A 19244-nucleotide genomic window follows, 5' to 3' on the forward strand; every position below is an offset into this window, starting at 1 on the left:
TGTGTGCGATATACATACCTTAATCAATGAAACAGCCAATGTGTGCTTCAGTCCATGACCCTACGGGGCCTTCCACTGAGCAGAGAAAAGTCTATTTGGCAGCACACCTGTGTGCCACCTCCAACACTGAGTTAAAGGAATGAAAACCCCAAAGGAGATGTTACCTGCATCTCTCTGTTGCATTGTGAGGAGAGGCAAAAAAAGCCTCTTTCCTGCTCCAGTGTTTGGATCCCTGCAGTGGAATCCATACCTCTGTCCTGGCATCTGCCTGCTCGACGTTGGTGTAAATGAAAAAACACATCTTTCTGTAATTGAGCCCCTTTGCTGCTGTATGCCATTTGGCATGTATATGGGACACCAGAGCCACTATTTGAAGTCCCCAGATGAACTGTTCAAACCATTGCCCATTCTCTTATTCATTTATAATGTGCTCCATACGAGAAACCAATTTCTAAGCGCGGGACTGTGATTCAAACCTGTGTTACTCTGTTTTGTCTTATTTACAAGACAAACACTTTGATTTGAACTATCCCCCTGGCCCACTGCCCTTATGCTGTGCTATGACCAGTCCCTAACACAGTATGAAGGGAAGCCAGCTTACAGGGAAGTGCCATCTTCCCTCTGAGAGGGGGCTCCTATCTCCGGCGGCAAGCCTCATTGCAGCAGCGCAGTTGGTGGCACGTGTGGACAAATATCACTTGCAACTTTCCGTAGGAAAAGCAATAATAGGGAAAATGAACCCTAAAGTTTGCCTGTGGCCTGGGTTCCCATCGAAGAGCTAAATAGTTCTGCCTTTGCCCTTGGGCATATTTTCACTCCCGATCAGCCCCAACAATTTAGACCTGTATGTAAGTATAGGAAAGGCATTTTCTAGACACAACACTCATGATACTATCTGGCCATAGGATGGCAACTGTTCGCAAACAGATTTAGCAAATCTATCTAGCAACTTTATATATGATGGCAGGGCCAGACTAATGCCTGTGCAAGAGCCAAGGTTATGGCCTTTGCCAATGCTTATTATTAATAGGAATTTGGTGCAAGGTGCATTTGAAAGTACAATTATTGATTATAAATCAATTGTCTGAATGCACACACCATTCAAAAGTTTTTATTACACCAGGAGCTGTTTTTCAGTAGCAAATATGGCATTGGCGTTCAGAAGATTGCTGAGAAATAACAAAGGCTTCCCCTTAAAAACACATAGCTAGATCAAAGAGATCCTTGGGAAGGGGCTATTATATGGGGAGGGGCATATTCTGTGTACAAATGATCATAGGGATTAGCATGGCCATAGGTGATCAATGGGTGGATAGAAATCCAAAAGTATCCACAGCATGTGTGTCCCTCTTCACATCCAAGCTCTATCATAACTCACTTGTCATGTCAGCAGGTGTGGTACATAGGCAGTGTTTAAAGCACTGCCTATTTGCCAAAACCTGAAACATTTGGAGAATCATACCCCCATTTTGTCATTATTGTTCGGCCTTTTAAAGGTGTGATTCCAGAACTCTCAGCATATTAAGTGGCCATGCTTGAGATGGGCATTCAATCCAATATTTCTCTTGGGATCCTGGGACTTCCAGGTTTTTTCTTCTCCCATTTGAAATTTACGAAAACTGCACGTCCCAGTATTGAATGAAAAAGCAGGATTTCAAACACATGGCCACTGCCTATATGCACTGTAACGAGATAAAATAATGGAGCTTGAACTGCACTGTTACCAGTAAGCGCATACATACTTCAAGAAAGCATTTTGATTTGCCTCCATATGAAAAGCAATAGTTAGGGTGGAATATTCCGATTAGCCCCTTTCCAATCTTCCCCTCCAGCCACCCCCACTCCAGTCTCAAAAACAGGGCAAACTTAAAATAGGAGGACTCCCTGCAAATATTTCAGGAAATGGGAAATGCAAGGATATGATATGTAGACACCAATAAAGCAGTCACAAAGAACGAAAGGTGTGTGTAAACTGGGACGAACTGGGAGAGCATTCAGAAAAAACCTTTGAATTAAACTATGAAATAATCAAGGTCGTACACGTATTTACCTTTTGAAATGTGCTACTGTGCAAATGTACCAGTTAGCAAAGGCAGAGGCAATAGTTACAAGTAAATATTTGTTTTCAAAAATCAGTATATTATGGGGTCGATTCTTGGAATTAATGTGCGCCGAAAATTCCAGCGCAGAGGTGCCAAAACGTGCGATTCGCAGTAAAAGAGCGAAAATCGCAGTGCAAGTGCGAAAATCGTAGGGAAACAAGCGCACATCGATTCATGGAAGTCCGTGCGAGAGAAAAACATTGGATGTGCGCTGAAAAAGTGTGCCGCGCACGCCGGCGCACAGGGCATCCAACAGCGTGCGCCACGGCCACTGCGAAATCGCACATAGCGCGGCGCACATCACAAAAGTAGGCGGAACACGGGGCGTAACACTCGGAATGGGGAACAACGCGTGAAAACATGGGCGTCACGGGGGAATTACAGGAGGCAAGTGCGCGGAACGCCCACACGCTCACCTACAACCCGTATTCATGGAATCGAATAGGGCAAACCAGCGCACTGTGAAAGACGCGCACAAGGCCAAACAAGTACGCCACAAGACAGCAGGCGGTAGCGTCCCTACGCCTGAAAAAAATGTGCGCCAAAATGTGCGCTAACAAAAAGCACCCATATACAGCCATGATGAATGGTCCATACAGTGGCCCTCTAGGACAAATGAGGTGCAAAGGGGTACCGACAAACACGGACACCCGCTGTGTGAAAAATAGCGTGTGCGTGTGTTCCTGGGTGCGCGGGAAGTTCCACACGCGATTGGCCTGGGTACGTGTACTTTGGGGTGCACGGGAAGTTCCACACGCGATTGGCCTGGGTACGTGTACTTCGGGGTGCGCAGGAAGTTCCACACGCGATTAGCCTGGGTATGTGTACTACGGGGTGCGCGGGAAATTCCACACGCGATTAGCCTGGGTACGTGTGTTTCGGGATGCGTGGGAATTTCCACACACGATTGGCCTGGGTACGTGTACTTTGGGATGCGCGGGAAGTTCCACACGCGATTGCCCTGGGTACGTGTACTTCGGGTGCGCAGGAAGTTCCACACACGATTGACCTGGGTACTTGTATTCCGAGGTGCGCGGGAAGATTCACACGCGATTTCAGCAGGGTGCGTGTATTTTGGTGGTGCCGGGGAATGCTACACGTGATTTGGCCGTGTGGGTCCTCCCAGTTGTTCCCTCTACACCCTCCACGGCCCCTGCAGGCAGCCCACACCACAGGGGACTACCCTGCACCCCTGCTCATGTCCCACAGGCAACCCATCCACCATGGCCATGCCCCCCAGCCAACCGACATGTCACCTTGCACTACTGATCACCAACACATGTCTCCCAGCACCCACACCCCCCAGCAACCAGGGGCAACCTCCACCAGGCCCCCACTCATGTCTCCCATCACCCCCACCCCCCAGCAGTGCAGGGGCAGCCTCCACCAGGCCCCCACACATGTCTCCCACCACCCCCACCCCCCAGCAGTGCAGGGGCAGCCTCCACCAGGCCCCCACTCATGTCTCCCATCAACCCCACCCCCCAGCAGTGCAGGGCACCCTCCACCAGGCCCCCACTCATGTCCAACTCATGTCTCCCACCACCCCCACCCCCCAGCAGTGCAGGGGCAGCCTCCACCAGGCCCCCACTCATATCTCCCATCACCCCCACCCCCAGCAGTGCAGGGGCAGCCTCCACCAGGCCCCCACACATGTCTCCCACCACCCCACCCCCCCAACAGTGCAGGGGCAGCCTCCACCAGGCCCCCACGCATGTCTCCCATCACCCCCACCCACCAGCAGTGCAGGGAACCCTCCACCAGGCCCCCAATCATGTCCAACTCATGTCTCCCAATACCCCCACCCCCCAGCAGTGCAGGACACCGTCCACCAGGCCCCCACTCATATCTCCCATCACCCCCACCCCTCCAGCATCCAGGGGCACACTCCACCAGGCCCCCACACATGTCCCCCTGCACCCACACCCCACATCATCCAGGGGCAGCCTCCGCCAGACCCCCACTCATGTCTCCCACCACCCCCACCCCCCAGCATCCAGGGGCAGCCTCCACCAGGCCCCCACTCATGTCCAACTCATGTCTCCCACCACCCCCACCCCCCAGCAGTGCAGGGCACCCTCCACCAGGCCCCCACACATGTCTCCCACCATCCCCACCCCCCAGCATCCAGGGGCACCCTCCACCAGGCCCCCACACATGTCCCCCAGCACCCCCACCCCACAGCATCCAGGGGCAGCCTCCACCAGGCCCCCGCTCATGTCTTCCACCATCTCCACACCCCAGCATCCAGGGGCAGCCTCCACCAAGCCCCCACACATGTCTCCCACCACCCCCACCCCCCAGCATCCAGGGACACCCTCCACCAGGCCCCCACTCATGTCTCCCATCGCCCCCACCCCCCAACAGTGCAGGGGCAGTCTCCACCAGGCCCCCACTCATGTCTCCCATCACCCCCACCCCCCAGCAGTGCAGGGCACCCTCCACCAGGCCCCCACACATGTCTCCCACCACCCACACCCCCCAGCATCCAGGGGCAGCCTCCACCAGGCCCCCACTCATGTCTCCCACCACCCCCACCCCACAGCATCCAGGGGCAGCCTCCACCAGGCCCCCACTCATGTCTCCAATCACCCCCACCCCCCAGCAGTGCAGGGCACCCTCCACCAGGCCCCCACACATGTCTCCCACCACCCCCACCCCCCAGCATCCAGGGGCACCCTCCACCAGGCCCCCACTCATGTCTCCCATCACCCCCACCCCCCAGCAGTGCAGAGGCAGCCTCCACCAGGCCCCCACTCATGTCTCCCATCACCCCTACCCCCCAGCAGTGCAGGGCACCCTCCACCAGGCCCCCACACATGTCTCCCACCACCCCCACCGCCCAGCAGTGCAGGGCACCCTCCACCAGGCCCCCACTCATGTCCAACTCATGTCTCCCACCACCCCCACCCCCCAGCAGTGCAGGGGCAGCCTCCACCAGGCCCCCACTCATATCTCCCATCACCCCCACCCCCAGCAGTGCAGGGGCAGCCTCCACCAGGCCCCCACACATGTCTCCCACCACCCCACCCCCCCAACAGTGCAGGGGCAGCCTCCACCAGGCCCCCACGCATGTCTCCCATCACCCCCACCCACCAGCAGTGCAGGGAACCCTCCACCAGGCCCCCAATCATGTCCAACTCATGTCTCCCAATACCCCCACCCCCCAGCAGTGCAGGACACCGTCCACCAGGCCCCCACTCATATCTCCCATCACCCCCACCCCTCCAGCATCCAGGGGCACACTCCACCAGGCCCCCACACATGTCCCCCTGCACCCACACCCCACATCATCCAGGGGCAGCCTCCGCCAGACCCCCACTCATGTCTCCCACCACCCCCACCCCCCAGCATCCAGGGGCAGCCTCCACCAGGCCCCCACTCATGTCCAACTCATGTCTCCCACCACCCCCACCCCCCAGCAGTGCAGGGCACCCTCCACCAGGCCCCCACACATGTCTCCCACCATCCCCACCCCCCAGCATCCAGGGGCACCCTCCACCAGGCCCCCACACATGTCCCCCAGCACCCCCACCCCACAGCATCCAGGGGCAGCCTCCACCAGGCCCCCGCTCATGTCTTCCACCATCTCCACACCCCAGCATCCAGGGGCAGCCTCCACCAAGCCCCCACACATGTCTCCCACCACCCCCACCCCCCAGCATCCAGGGACACCCTCCACCAGGCCCCCACTCATGTCTCCCATCGCCCCCACCCCCCAACAGTGCAGGGGCAGTCTCCACCAGGCCCCCACTCATGTCTCCCATCACCCCCACCCCCCAGCAGTGCAGGGCACCCTCCACCAGGCCCCCACACATGTCTCCCACCACCCACACCCCCCAGCATCCAGGGGCAGCCTCCACCAGGCCCCCACTCATGTCTCCCACCACCCCCACCCCACAGCATCCAGGGGCAGCCTCCACCAGGCCCCCACTCATGTCTCCAATCACCCCCACCCCCCAGCAGTGCAGGGCACCCTCCACCAGGCCCCCACACATGTCTCCCACCACCCCCACCCCCCAGCATCCAGGGGCACCCTCCACCAGGCCCCCACTCATGTCTCCCATCACCCCCACCCCCCAGCAGTGCAGAGGCAGCCTCCACCAGGCCCCCACTCATGTCTCCCATCACCCCTACCCCCCAGCAGTGCAGGGCACCCTCCACCAGGCCCCCACACATGTCTCCCACCACCCCCACCGCCCAGCAGTGCAGGGCAGCCTCCACCAGGCCCCCACGCATGTCTCCCATCACCCCCACCCCCAGCATCCAGGGGCACCCTCCACCAGGCCCCCACACATGTCCCCCTGAACCCCCACCCCGCAGCATCCAGGGGCAGCCTCCACCAGGCCCCCACTCATGTCTCCCACCACCCCCCACCCCCCAGCAACCAGGGGCACCCTCCACCAGGCCCCCACTCATGTCTCCCATCACCCCCACCCCACAGCATCCAGGGGCAGCCTCCACCAGGCCCCCACTCATGTCTCCCAGCACCCCCACGCCCCAGCAACCAGGGGCACCCTCCACCAGGCCCCCACTCATGTCTCCCATCACCCCCACCCCCAGCAGTGCAGGGGTAGCCTCCACCAGGCCCCCACACATGTCTCCCACCACCCCCACCCCGCAGCAGTGCAGGGGCAGCCTCCACCAGGCCCCCACTCATGTCTCCCATCACCCAACCCCCCAGCAGTGCAGGGCACCCTCCACCAGGCCCCCACACATGTCTCCCACCACCTCCACCCCCAGCAGTGCAGGGGCAGCCTCCACCAGTCCCCCACACATGTCCCCCTGCACCTCCACCCCACAGCATCCAGGGGCAGCCTCCACCAGGCCCCCACTCATGTCTCCCACCACCCACACCCCCCAGCATCCAGGGGCAGCCTCCACCAGGCCCCCACTCATGTCTCCCACCACCCCCACCCCACAGCATCCAGGGGCAGCCTCCACCAGGCCCCCACTCATGTCTCCCACCACCCCCCAGCATCCAGGGGCAGCCTCCACCAGGCCCCCACTCATGTCTCCAATCACCCCCACCCCCCAGCAGTGCAGGGCACCCTCCACCAGGCCCCCACACATGTCTCCTACCACCCCCACCCCCCAGCATCCAGGGGCACCCTCCACCAGGCCCCCACTCATGTCTCCCATCACCCCCACCCCCCAGCAGTGCAGAGGCAGCCTCCACCAGGCCCCCACTCATGTCTCCCATCACCCCTACCCCCCAGCAGTGCAGGGCACCCTCCACCAGGCCCCCACACATGTCTCCCACCACCCCCACCGCCCAGCAGTGCAGGGCAGCCTCCACCAGGCCCCCACGCATGTCTCCCATCACCCCCACCCCCAGCATCCAGGGGCACCCTCCACCAGGCCCCCACACATGTCCCCCTGAACCCCCACCCCACAGCATCCAGGGGCAGCCTCCACCAGGCCCCCACTCATGTCTCCCACCACCCCCCACCCCCCAGCAACCAGGGGCACCCTCCACCAGGCCCCCACTCATGTCTCCCATCACCCCCACCCCCCAGCAGTGCAGGGGCAGCCTCCACCAGGCCCCCACACATGTCTCCCACCATCCCCACCCCCCAGCAGTGCAGGGGCAGCCTCCACCAGGCCCCCACTCATGTCTCCCATCACCCCCACCCCCCAGCAGTGCAGGGCACCCTCCACCAGGCCCCCCCACATGTCTCCCACCACCCCCACCCCCCAGAAGTGCAGGGGCAGCGTCCACCTGGCCCCCACTCATGTCTCCCATCAACCCCACCCCCCAGCATCCAGGGGCACCCTCCACCAGGCCCCCACTCATGTCTCCCACCACCCCTACCCCCAGCAACCAGGGGCACCCTCCACCAGGCACCCACTCATGTCTCCCATCACCCCCACCCCCCGGCAGTGGAGGGGCAGCCTCCACCAGGCCCCCACACATGTCTCCGACCACCCCCACCCTGCAGCAGTGCAGGGGAAGCCTCCACCAGGCCCCCACTCACGTCTCCCATCACCCCCTCCCCCCAGCAGTGCAGGGGCAGCATCCACCAGGCCCCCACACATGTCTCCCACCACCTCCACCCCGCAGCAGTGCAGGGGCAGCCTCCACCAGGCCCCCACTCATGTCTCTCATCTTCCCACCCCCCAGCAGTGCAGGGCACCCTCCACCAGGCCCCCAAACATGTCTCCCACCACCCCCACCCCCCAGCAGTGCAGGGGCAGCCTCCACCAGGCCCCCACACATGTCCCCCTGCACCTCCATCCCACAGCATCCAGGAGCGGGCTCCACCAGGCCCCCACTCATGTCTCCCACCACCCCCACCCCCAGCATCCAGGGGCAGCCTCCACCAGGCCCCCACTCATGTCTCCCACCACCCCACCCCCCAGAATCCAGGGGCACCCTCCACCAGGCCCCCACTCATGTCTCCCATCACCCCCACCCCCCAGCAGTGCAGGGGCAGCCTCCACCAGGCCCCCACTCATGTCTCCCATCACCCCCACCCCCCAGCAGTGCAGGGCACCCTCCACCAGGCCCCCACACATGTGTCCCACCACCCCCACCCCCAGCAGTGCAGGGGCAACCTCCACCAGGCCCCCACTCATGTCCCCCTGCACCCCCAACCCCCAGCATCCAGGGGCACCCTCAACCAGGCCCCCACACATGTCCCCCTGCACCCCCACCCCACAGCATCCAGGGGCAGCCTCCACCAGGCCCCCACTCATGTCTCCCACCCCCCCTAGCCCCCAGCAACCAGGGGCACCCTCCACCAGGCCCCCATTCATGTCTCCCATCACCCCCACCCACCAGCAGTGCGGGGGCAGCCTCCACCAGGCCCCCACACATGTTTCCCACCACCCCCACCCCGGAGCAGTGCAGGGGCAGCCTCCACCAGGCCCCCACTCATGTCTCCCATCACCCCCACCCCCAGCAGTGCAGGGCACCCTCCACCAGGCCCCCACACATGTCTCCCACCACCCCCACCCCCCAGCAGTGCAGGGGCAGCCTCCACCAGGCCCCCACCCATGTCTCACATCACTCCCACCCCCCAGCATCCAGGGGCACCCTCCACCAGGCCCCCACACAAGTCCCCCTGCACCCCCACCCCACAGCATCCAGGGGCAGCCTCCACCAGGCCCCCACTCAAGTCTCCCACCACCCCCACTACACAGCATCCAGGGGCAGCCTCCACCAGGCCCCCACTCATGTCTCCCACCACCCCCACCCCCCAGCATCCAGGGGCAGCCTCCACCAGGCCTCCACTCATGTCTCCCATCACCCCCACCCCCCAGCAGTGCAGGGCACCCTCCACCAGGCCCCCACACATGTCTCCCACCACCCCCAACCCCCAGCATCCAGGGGCACCATCCAGCAGGCCCCCACTCATGTCTCCCACCACCCCCACCCCCCAGCAGTGCAGGGCACCCTCCACCAGGCCCCCACACATGTCCCCCTGCACCCCCAGCCCCCAGCATCCAGGGGCACCCTCCACCAGGCCTCCACACATGTCCCCCTGCGCCTCCACCCCACAGCATCCAGGGGCAGCCTCCACCAGGCCCCCACTCATGTCTCCCACCACTCCCACCCCCCAGCAACCAGGGGCACCCTCTACCAGGCCCCCACTCATGTCTCCCATCACCCCCACCCACCAGCATTGCAGGGGCAGCCTCCACCAGGCCCCCACACATGTCTCCCACCACCCCCACCCCCCAGCAGTGCAGGGGCGGCCTCCACCAGGCCCCCACTCATGTCTCCCATCACCCCCACCCCACAGCAGTGCAGGGCACCCTCCACCAGGCCCCCACTCATGTCAAACTCATGTCTCCCACCACCACCACCCCCCAGCAGTGCAGGGCACCCTCCACAAGGCCCCCACACATGTCTCCCACCACCCCCACCTCCCAGCATCCAGGGGCACCCTCCACCAGGCCCCCACACATGTCCAACTCATGTCTCCCACCACCCCCACGCCCCAGCAGTGAAGGGCACCGTCCCCCAGGCCCCCACACATGTCTCCCATCACCCCCACCCCCAGCAGTGCAGGGGCAGCCTTCGCCAGGCCCCCACTCATGTCTCCCATCAACCCCAGCAGTGCAGGGCACCCTCCACCAGGCCCCCACTCATGTCCCCCTGCACCCCCACCCCCCAGCATCCAGGGGCACCCTCCACCAGGCCCCCACACATGTCCCCCTGCACCCCCACCCCACAGCATCGAGGGGCAGCCTCCACCAGGCCCCCACTCATGTCTCCCACCACCCGCACCCCCAGCATCCAGGGGCACCCTCCATCAGGCCCCCACTCATGTCCAACTCATGTCTCCTACCACCCCACCCCCCAGCAGTGCAGGGCACCCTCCACCAGGCCCCCACACGTGTTTAGCACCACCCCCACCCCCCAACATCCAGGGGCACCCTCCACCAGGCCCCCACACATGTCCCCTGCACCCCCACCCCACAGCATCCAGGGGCAGCCTCCACCAGTCCCCCACTCATGTCTCCACCACCCGCCCCCCAGCATCCAGGGGCAGCCTCCACCAGGCCCCCACTCATGTCCAACTCATGTCCCCCTGCACCCCCACCCCAAAGCATCCAGGGGCACCCTCCACCAGGCCCCCACTCATGTCTCCCATCACCCCCACCCCCCGGCAGTGGAGGGGCAGCCTCCACCAGGCCCCCACACATGTCTCCCACCACCCCCACCCCGCAGCAGTGCAGGGCACCCTCCACCAGGCCCCCACACATGTCTCCCACCACCCCCACCCCCCAGCAGTGCAGGGGCACCCTCCACCAGGCCCCCACTCATGTCTCCCATCACCCCCACCCCACAGCATCCAGGGGCAGCCTCCACCAGGCCTCCACTCATGTCTCCCACCACCCCCACCCCGCAGCAGTGCAGGGGCAGCCTCCACCAGGCCCCCACTCATGTCTCCCATCACCCCCACCCCCCAGCAGTGCAGTGCACCGTCCACCAGGCCCCCACACATGTCTCCCACAACCCCCACCCCCCAGCAGTGCAGGAGCAGCCTCCGCCAGGCCCCCACTCATGTCTCCCATCACCCCCACCCCCAGCATCCAGGGGCACCCTCCACCAGGCCCCCACACATGTCCCCCTGCACCCCCACCCCACAGCATCCAGGGGCAGCCTCCACCAGGCCTCCACTCATGTCTCCCATCACCCCCACCCCCCAGCAGTGCAGGGCACCCTCCACCAGGCCCCCACACATGTCTCCCACCACCCCCACCCCCCAGCAGTGCAGGGGCACCCTCCACCAGGCCCCCACTCAAGTCTCCCACCACCCCCACCACACAGCATCCAGGGGCAGCCTCCACCAGGCCCCCACTCATGTCTCCCACCACCCCCACCCCCCAGCATCCTGGGGCAGCCTCCACCAGGCCTCCACTCATGTCACCCATCACCCCCACCCCCCAGCAGTGCAGGGCACCCTCCACCAGGCCCCCACTCATGTCTCCCATCACCCCCACCCCCCAGCAGTGCAGGGCACCCTCCACCAGGCCCCCACACAGGTCTCCCACCACCCCCACCCCCAGCAGTGCAGGGGCAGCCTCCACCAGGCCCCCACTCATGTCTCCCATCACCCCCACCCCCCAGCATCCAGGGGCACCCTCCACCAGGCCCCCACACATGTCCCCCTGTACCCCCACCCCACAGCATCCAGGGGCAGCCTCCACCAGGCCCCCACTCCATGTCTCCCCCCACCCCCACCCCCCAGGATCCAGGGGCAGCCTCCACCAGGCCCCCAGTCAAGTCTCCCACCACCCCAACCCCACAGCATCCAGGGGCAGCCTCCACCAGGCCCCCACTCATGTCTCCCACAACCCCCACCCCCCAGCATCCAGGGGCACCCTCCACCAGGCCCCCACACATGTCCCCCTGCACCACCACCCCACAGCACCGAGGGGCAGCCTCCACCAGGCCCCCACTCATGTCTCCCACCACCCCCACCCCCCAGCATCCAGGGGCACCCTCCATCAGGCCCCCACTCATGTCAAACTCATGTCTCCCATCACCCCCACCCCCCAGCAGTGCAGGGCACCCTCCACCAGGCCCCCACACATGTCTCCCACCACCCCCACCCCCCAGCAGTGCAGGGGCAGCCTCCACCAGGCCCCCACCCATGTCTCCCATCACCCCCACCCCCCAGCATCCAGGGGCACCCTCCACCAGGCCCCCACACATGTCCCCCTGCACCCCCACCCCACAGCATCCAGGGGCAGCCTCCACCAGGCCCCCACTCAAGTCTCCCACCACCCCCACCCCACAGCATCCAGGGGCAGCCTCCACCAGGCTCCCACTCATGTCTCCCACCACCCCCACCCCCCAGCATCCAGGGGCAGCCTCCACCAGGCCTCCACTCATGTCTCCCATCATCCCCACCCCCCAGCAGTGCAGGGCACCCTCCACCAGGCCCCCACACATGTCTCCCACCACCCCCACCCCCCAGCATCCAGGGGCACCCTCCAGCAGGCCCCCACTCATGTCTCCCACCACCCCCACCCCCCAGCAGTGCAGGGCACCCTCCACCAGGCCCCCACACATGTCTCCCACCACCCCCACCTCCCAGCATCCAGGGGCACCCTCCACCAGGCCCCCACTCATGTCCAACTCATGTCTCCCACCACCCCCACGCCCCAGCAGTGAAGGGCACCGTCCCCCAGGCCCCTACACATGTCTCCCATCACCCCCACCCCCAGCAGTGCAGGGGCAGCCTTCGCCAGGCCCCCACTCATGTCTCCCATCAACCTCAGCAGTGCAGGGCACCCTCCACCAGGCCCCCACTCATGTCCCCCTGCACCCCCACCCCCCAGCATCCAGGGGCACCCTCCACCAGGCCCCCACACATGTCCCCCTGCACCCCCACCCCACAGCATCGAGGGGCAGCCTCCACCAGGCCCCCACTCATGTCTCCCACCACCCCCACCCCCAGCATCCAGGGGCACCCTCCATCAGGCCCCCACTCATGTCCAACTCATGTCTCCTACCACCCCACCCCCCAGCAGTGCAGGGCACCCTCCACCAGGCCCCCACACATGTCCCCCTGCACCCCCACCCCACAGCATCCAGGGGCAGCCTCCACCAGGCCCCCACTCATGTCTCCCACCACCCCCGCCCCCCAGCATCCAGGGGCAGCCTCCACCAAGCCCCCACTCATGTCAAACTCATGTCCCCCTGCACCCCCACCCCACAGCATCCAGGGGCAGCCTCCACCAGGCCCCCACTCATGTCTCCCACCACCCCTACCCCCCAGCAACCAGGGGCACCCTCCACCAGGCCCCAACTCATGTCTCCCATCACCCCCACCCCCCGGCAGTGCAGGGGCAGCCTCCACCAGGCCCCCACAAATGTCTCCCACCACCCCCACCCTGCAGCAGTGCAGGGGCAGCCTCCACCAGGCCCCCACTCACGTCTCCCATCACCCCCACCCCCAGCAGTGCAGGGCACCCTCCACCAGGCCCCCACACATGTCTCCCACCACCCCCACCCCCCAGCAGTGCAGGGGCACCCTCCACCAGGCCCCCACTCATGTCTCCCATCACCCCCACCCCACAGCATCCAGGGGCAGCCTCCACCAGGCCTCCACTCATGTCTCCCACCACCCCCACCCCGCAGCAGTGCAGGGGCAGCCTCCACCAGGCCCCCACACATGTCTCCCATCACCCCCACCCCCCAGCAGTGCAGGGCACTGTCCACCAGGCCACCACACATGTCTCCCACCACCCCCACCCCCCGGCAGTGCAGGAGCAGCCTCCGCCAGGCCCCCACTCATGTCTCCCATCACCTCCACCCCCCAGCATCCAGGGGCACCCTCCACCAGGCCCCCACACATGTCCCCCTGCACCCCCACCCCACAGCATCCAGGGGCAGCCTCCACCAGGCCTCCACTCATGTCTCCCATCACCCCCACCCCCCAGCAGTGCAGGGCATCCTCCACCAGGCCCCCACACATGTCTCCCACCACCCCCACCCCCCAGGATCCAGGGGCAGCCTCCACCAGGCCCCACTCAAGTCTCCCACCACCCCCACCACACAGCATCCAGGGGCAGCCTCCACCAGGCCCCCACTCATGTCTCCCACCACCCCCACCCCCCAGCATCCTGGGGCAGCCTCCACCAGGCCTCCACTCATGTCACCCATCACCCCCACCCCCCAGCAGTGCAGGGCACCCTCCACCAGGCCCCCACTCATGTCTCCCATCATCCCCACCCCCAGCAGTGCAGGGCACACTCCACCAGGCCCCCACACATGTCTCCCACCACCTCACCCCCAGCAGTGCAGGGGCAGCCTCCACCAGGCCCCCACTCATGTCTCCCATCACCCCCAGCACCCAGGGGCACCCTCCACCAGGCCCCCACACATGTCCCCCTGCACCCCCACCCCACAGCATCCAGGGGCAGCCTCCACCAGGCCCCAACTCAAGTCTCCCACCACCCCCACCCCACAGCATCCAGGGGCAGCCTCCACCAGGCCCCCACTCATGTCTCCCACCACCCCCACCCCCCAGCATCCAGGGGCACCCTCCAGCAGGCCCCCACTCATGTCTCCCACCACCCCCCACCCCCCAGCAGTGCAGGGCACCCTCCACCAGGCCCCCACACATGTCTCACACCACCCCCACCCCCCAGCATCCAGGGGCACCCTCCACCAGGCCCCCACTCATGTCCAACTCATGTCTCCCACCACCCCCACGCCCCAGCAGTGAAGGGCACCGTCCCCCAGGCCCCCACACATGTCTCCCATCACCCCCACCCCCAGCAGTGCAGGGGCAGCCTTCACCAGGCCCCCACTCATGTCTCCCATCAACCCCAGCAGTGCAGGGCACCCTCCACCAGGCCCCCACTCATGTCCCCCTGCACCCCCACCCCCCAGCATCCAGGGGCACCCTCCACCAGGCCCCCACACATGTCCCCCTGCACCCCCACCCCACAGCATCGAGGGGCAGCCTCCACCAGGCCCCCACTCATGTCTCCCACCACCCCCACCCCCAGCATCCAGGGTCACCCTCCATCAGGCCCCCACTCATGTCCAACTCATGTCTCCTACCACCCCACCCCCCAGCAGTGCAGGGCACCCGCCACCAGGCCCCCACACATGTTCCCCTGCTCCCCCACCCCACAGCATCCAGGGGCAGCCTCCACCAGGCCCCCACTCATGTCTCCCACCACCCCCGCCCCCCAGCATCCAGGGGCAGCCTCCACCAAGCCCCCACTCATGTTCAACTCATGTCCCCTGCACCCACACCCCACAGCATCCAGGGGCATCCTCCACCAGGCCCCCACTCATGTCTCCCACCACCCCTACCCCCCAGCAACCAGGGGCACCCTCCACCAGGCCCCCACTCATGTCTCCCATCACCCCCACCCCCCGGCAGTGCAGGGGCAGCCTCCACCAGGCCCCCACAAATGTCTCCCACCACCCCCACCCCGCAGCAGTGCAGGGCCAGCCTCCATCAGTCCCCCACTCACGTCTCCCATCACCCCCACCCCCAGCAGTGCAGGGCACCCTCCACCAGGCCCCCACACATGTCTCCCACCACCCCCACCCCCCAGCAGTGCAGGGGCACCCTCCACCAGGCCCCCACTCATGTCTCCCATCACCCCCACCCCACAGCATCCAGGGGCAGCCTCCACCAGGCCTCCACTCATGTCTCCCATCACCCCCACCCCACAGCATCCAGGGGCAGCCTCCACCAGGCCTCCACTCATGTCTCCCATCACCCCCACCCCCGGCAGTGCAGGGGCAGCCTCCACCAGGCCCCCACTCATGTCTCCCATCACCCCCACCCCCCAGCAGTGCAGGGCACCCTCCACCAGGCCCCCACTCATGTCAAACTCATGTCTCCCACCACCCCCACCCCCCAGCAGTGCAGGGCACCCTCCACCAGGCCCCCACACGTCTCCCACCACCCCCACCTCCCAGCATCCAGGGGCACCCTCCACCAGGCCCCCACTCATGTCCAACTCATGTCTCCCACCACCCTCACGCCCCAGCAGTGCAGGGCACCGTCCACCAGGCCCCCACACATGTCTCCCATCACCCCCACCCCCAGCAGTGCAGGGGCAGCCTTCGCTAGGCCCCCACTCATGTCTCCCATCACCCCACTCCCCAGCAGTGCAGGGCACCCTCCACCAGGCCCCCACTCATGTCCCCCTGCACTCCCACCCCCCAGAATCCAGGGCACCCTCCACCAGGCCCCCACGCATGTCCCCCTGCACCCCCACCCCACAGCATCGAGGGGCAGCCTCCACCAGGCCCCCACTCATGTCTCCCACCACCCCCACCTCCCAGCATCCAGGGGCACCCTCCATCAGGCCCCCACTCATGTCCAACTCATGTCTCCCACCACCCCACCCCCCAGCAGTGCATCACACCCTCCACCAGGCCCCCACACATGTTTCCCACCACCCCCACCCCCCAACATCCAGGGGCACCCTCCACCAGGCCCCCACACATGTCCCCCTGCACTCCCACCCCACAGCATCCAGGGGCAGCCTCCACCAGGCCACCACTCATGTCTCCCACCACCCCCGCCCCCCAGCATCCAGGGGCAGCCTCCACCAGGCCCCCACTCATGTCCAACTCATGTCTCCCACCACCCCCACCCCCCAGCAGTGCAGCGCACCCTCCACCAGGCCGCCACACATGGTTTCCCACCACCCCCCACCCCCCAGTGTTAGGCGGAAACCTGTGAAGTTCCCTCTGGGACCACTGCAAAAGATTTAGGACTACAGGTGTTTGGCAGTAAACCCACTTGGTAGCAGTCTGTACCACACAGATTCACTTGGTAGCTGTGGCTGAGCAGTCAGACTTCCCTCAAGAAGAGTTAAGGAGTATGTGGAGTATACAATATAGGGCAATTCTTCACCGTAAGACAAGCAAACACGCAACAGGGCTCAGTGTAAAGATATTAAGGTATTTATTTATAACGGAACATCTATGGCAAACACTAAGGCACTATCACGGCAAACACTTCAATCACAATTACTCTACGAAGAAGAAACGATCAATCCCCCTAACAATATTTCGACAAGTCTAGGTTCTACCAGCATCACTTATTTGCAGACAGAGGTGTATGACTCAACCTAGATGGCACTCTAATATTAGTTAGGACGGGAGAAAAAAATAACAGGTTCCAAAATAAACACAGTTCAATACTTCACGGGAAAAATGCAAGGCAAGAAGGCAAGAACCACAATAGATCATAAAGTTCAGAGGCCAGGCCCACTCGGAGAGAGGCAAGGCGATATGTCCCAAAAAGGCTCTTAGTGGAAATGCGTTCGAGTCTTTGTAGCAAATTGTTATCGGCAGATTGAACCAGTTCAGAACAATACGTGAGAAAGCTTGGAGGCGACCCAACGGAAAGGAGAGGATTAAGACACCTCCCTCGAACCGATCGAAAGGTAAGCCAGGCGGACACGGTACCTTGTTTGTGGAGAGACAGCGTCAGCGGGGGCAGTTGTTCGTGGTGGTGGATGCACGTCGGGTCTTTGCCAAGAGAAGAGATGATCTCGTCGTCGAAGAAAAGTGAAGTCTGGTGCACCACCAGGGAAGAGACCAGCCGCGGAGTGCTCCGTCACAAGGCACCACCCGTTGGTCGCGGTACAGGGGTAGTGGCTATCCGGTTGCCGAGGTGCTCTGCACGGGCAATTCGACCACTGCATCCTGAGGCGAAGAAAAAGCAAAGGGGACTGGTTGTTCCCACCAGTCAGGGAAGAGACTCTCCGGCAGGGAGATCTCCTCTGTCGTCGGGAAGTGGTGAGTCGGTTCAGCAGGGCTCCACCGGTGGTGTCGTCGTTGCAGGTCGGCTCAGCTTTACCCTCGTCAGATTCTTAGGTCCTGTGGCGACTTCTGAAGATCCAGTCCCAAAAGCCCTGCTTTTATGCAGAAAACCCCCATTCATTCAGCCTAGCTGTCAATCAACACATGCTAAGTGGTGAGCGGTGAGGCTCACCACTTGGGCCAATCACACCAGAGTGCGACTGGAGTTGGCAAGGCAACTCGGTCCAGGGTGCCTAAACCCCGTCCCACACCCCTGTGGTAACCCAGACAGAATGGCACCACTTTGGAGGGTCTCTGTACAGAACCCGCCAAAAGTGGAAAAAAGGGCACCACCTTTGGTTTAGGAGTCACAGAGACGAACACAGACGCCATTTTAAAAACTGAGTTCTGGCAGAAAATACCATTCGATAGACTTATTTAAGATAAGTAGACCGGTGGTATGTTAGAGATTATCGAGAAACAGTATCAATCTTTAACAATGGGAAGAATCCCATAGGGTTATATTCGGGGTCGAATATAACAAGTAGTTTCCACTGCCACCAGCCAAAACTCGACGAGGGGTGACGGGACAGTGCCCCCTCGAATAACAGACCTAGGAGTAATCGAATTACCCCTACTAGTATGTCCACAATAAGATGGTTGGTACTAGTCCTGTTAGTAAATTTAGGTCTAGTAAAGCCAATGGTGACTTTACATGCCCGGGGAGACAGTAGTCAGTCCCCGGGTATGGAGACTATGACGGAGGTTCGCTAGGACGCCCCAGTGTTACGACACGTAGGGTGCGGTGTAACACACATAGAAAAACATATGAGACCCTATGGAGTAAAAGACCCCATAGCCCATAGAACACATTGACAGTCAAAGGAATTACACACATACATGCCCAAGAGTGGGAGAAAAGAGTCTCACTCTTGGCAGGATGGAAAAAAAACAAACTCCAGAAATCCAGCAAAGCTGCTGGGGGACTCACTAGGTTAGGAAATTCAGCCTAAACAGAGAATTCTCCCTAACACCCAGCAGTGCAGGGGCAGCCTCCACCAGGCCCCCACTCATGTCTCCCATCACCCCCACCCCCAGCAGTGCAGGGGCATCCTCCACCAGGCCCCCACTCTGTCTCCCACCACCCCCACCCCTAGCAGTGCAGGGGCAGCCTCCACCAGGCCCCCACTCATGTCTCCCATCACCCCCCACCCCCCAGGAGTGCAGGGCACCCTCCACAAGGCCCAAACTCATGTCCCCCTGTACCCCCACCCCCCAGCATCCAGGGGCACCCTCCACCAGGCCCCCACACATGTCCCCCTGCACCCCCACCCCAGAGCATCCAGGGGCAGCCTCCACCAGGCCCCCACACATGTCTCCCACCACCCCCACCA

The sequence above is a fragment of the Ambystoma mexicanum genome, chromosome 10 (genome assembly GCF_040938575.1).
Source record: "Ambystoma mexicanum isolate Mex_15411 chromosome 10, UKY_AmexF1_1, whole genome shotgun sequence".
NCBI classification, from domain to species: Eukaryota; Metazoa; Chordata; class Amphibia; order Caudata; family Ambystomatidae; genus Ambystoma; species Ambystoma mexicanum.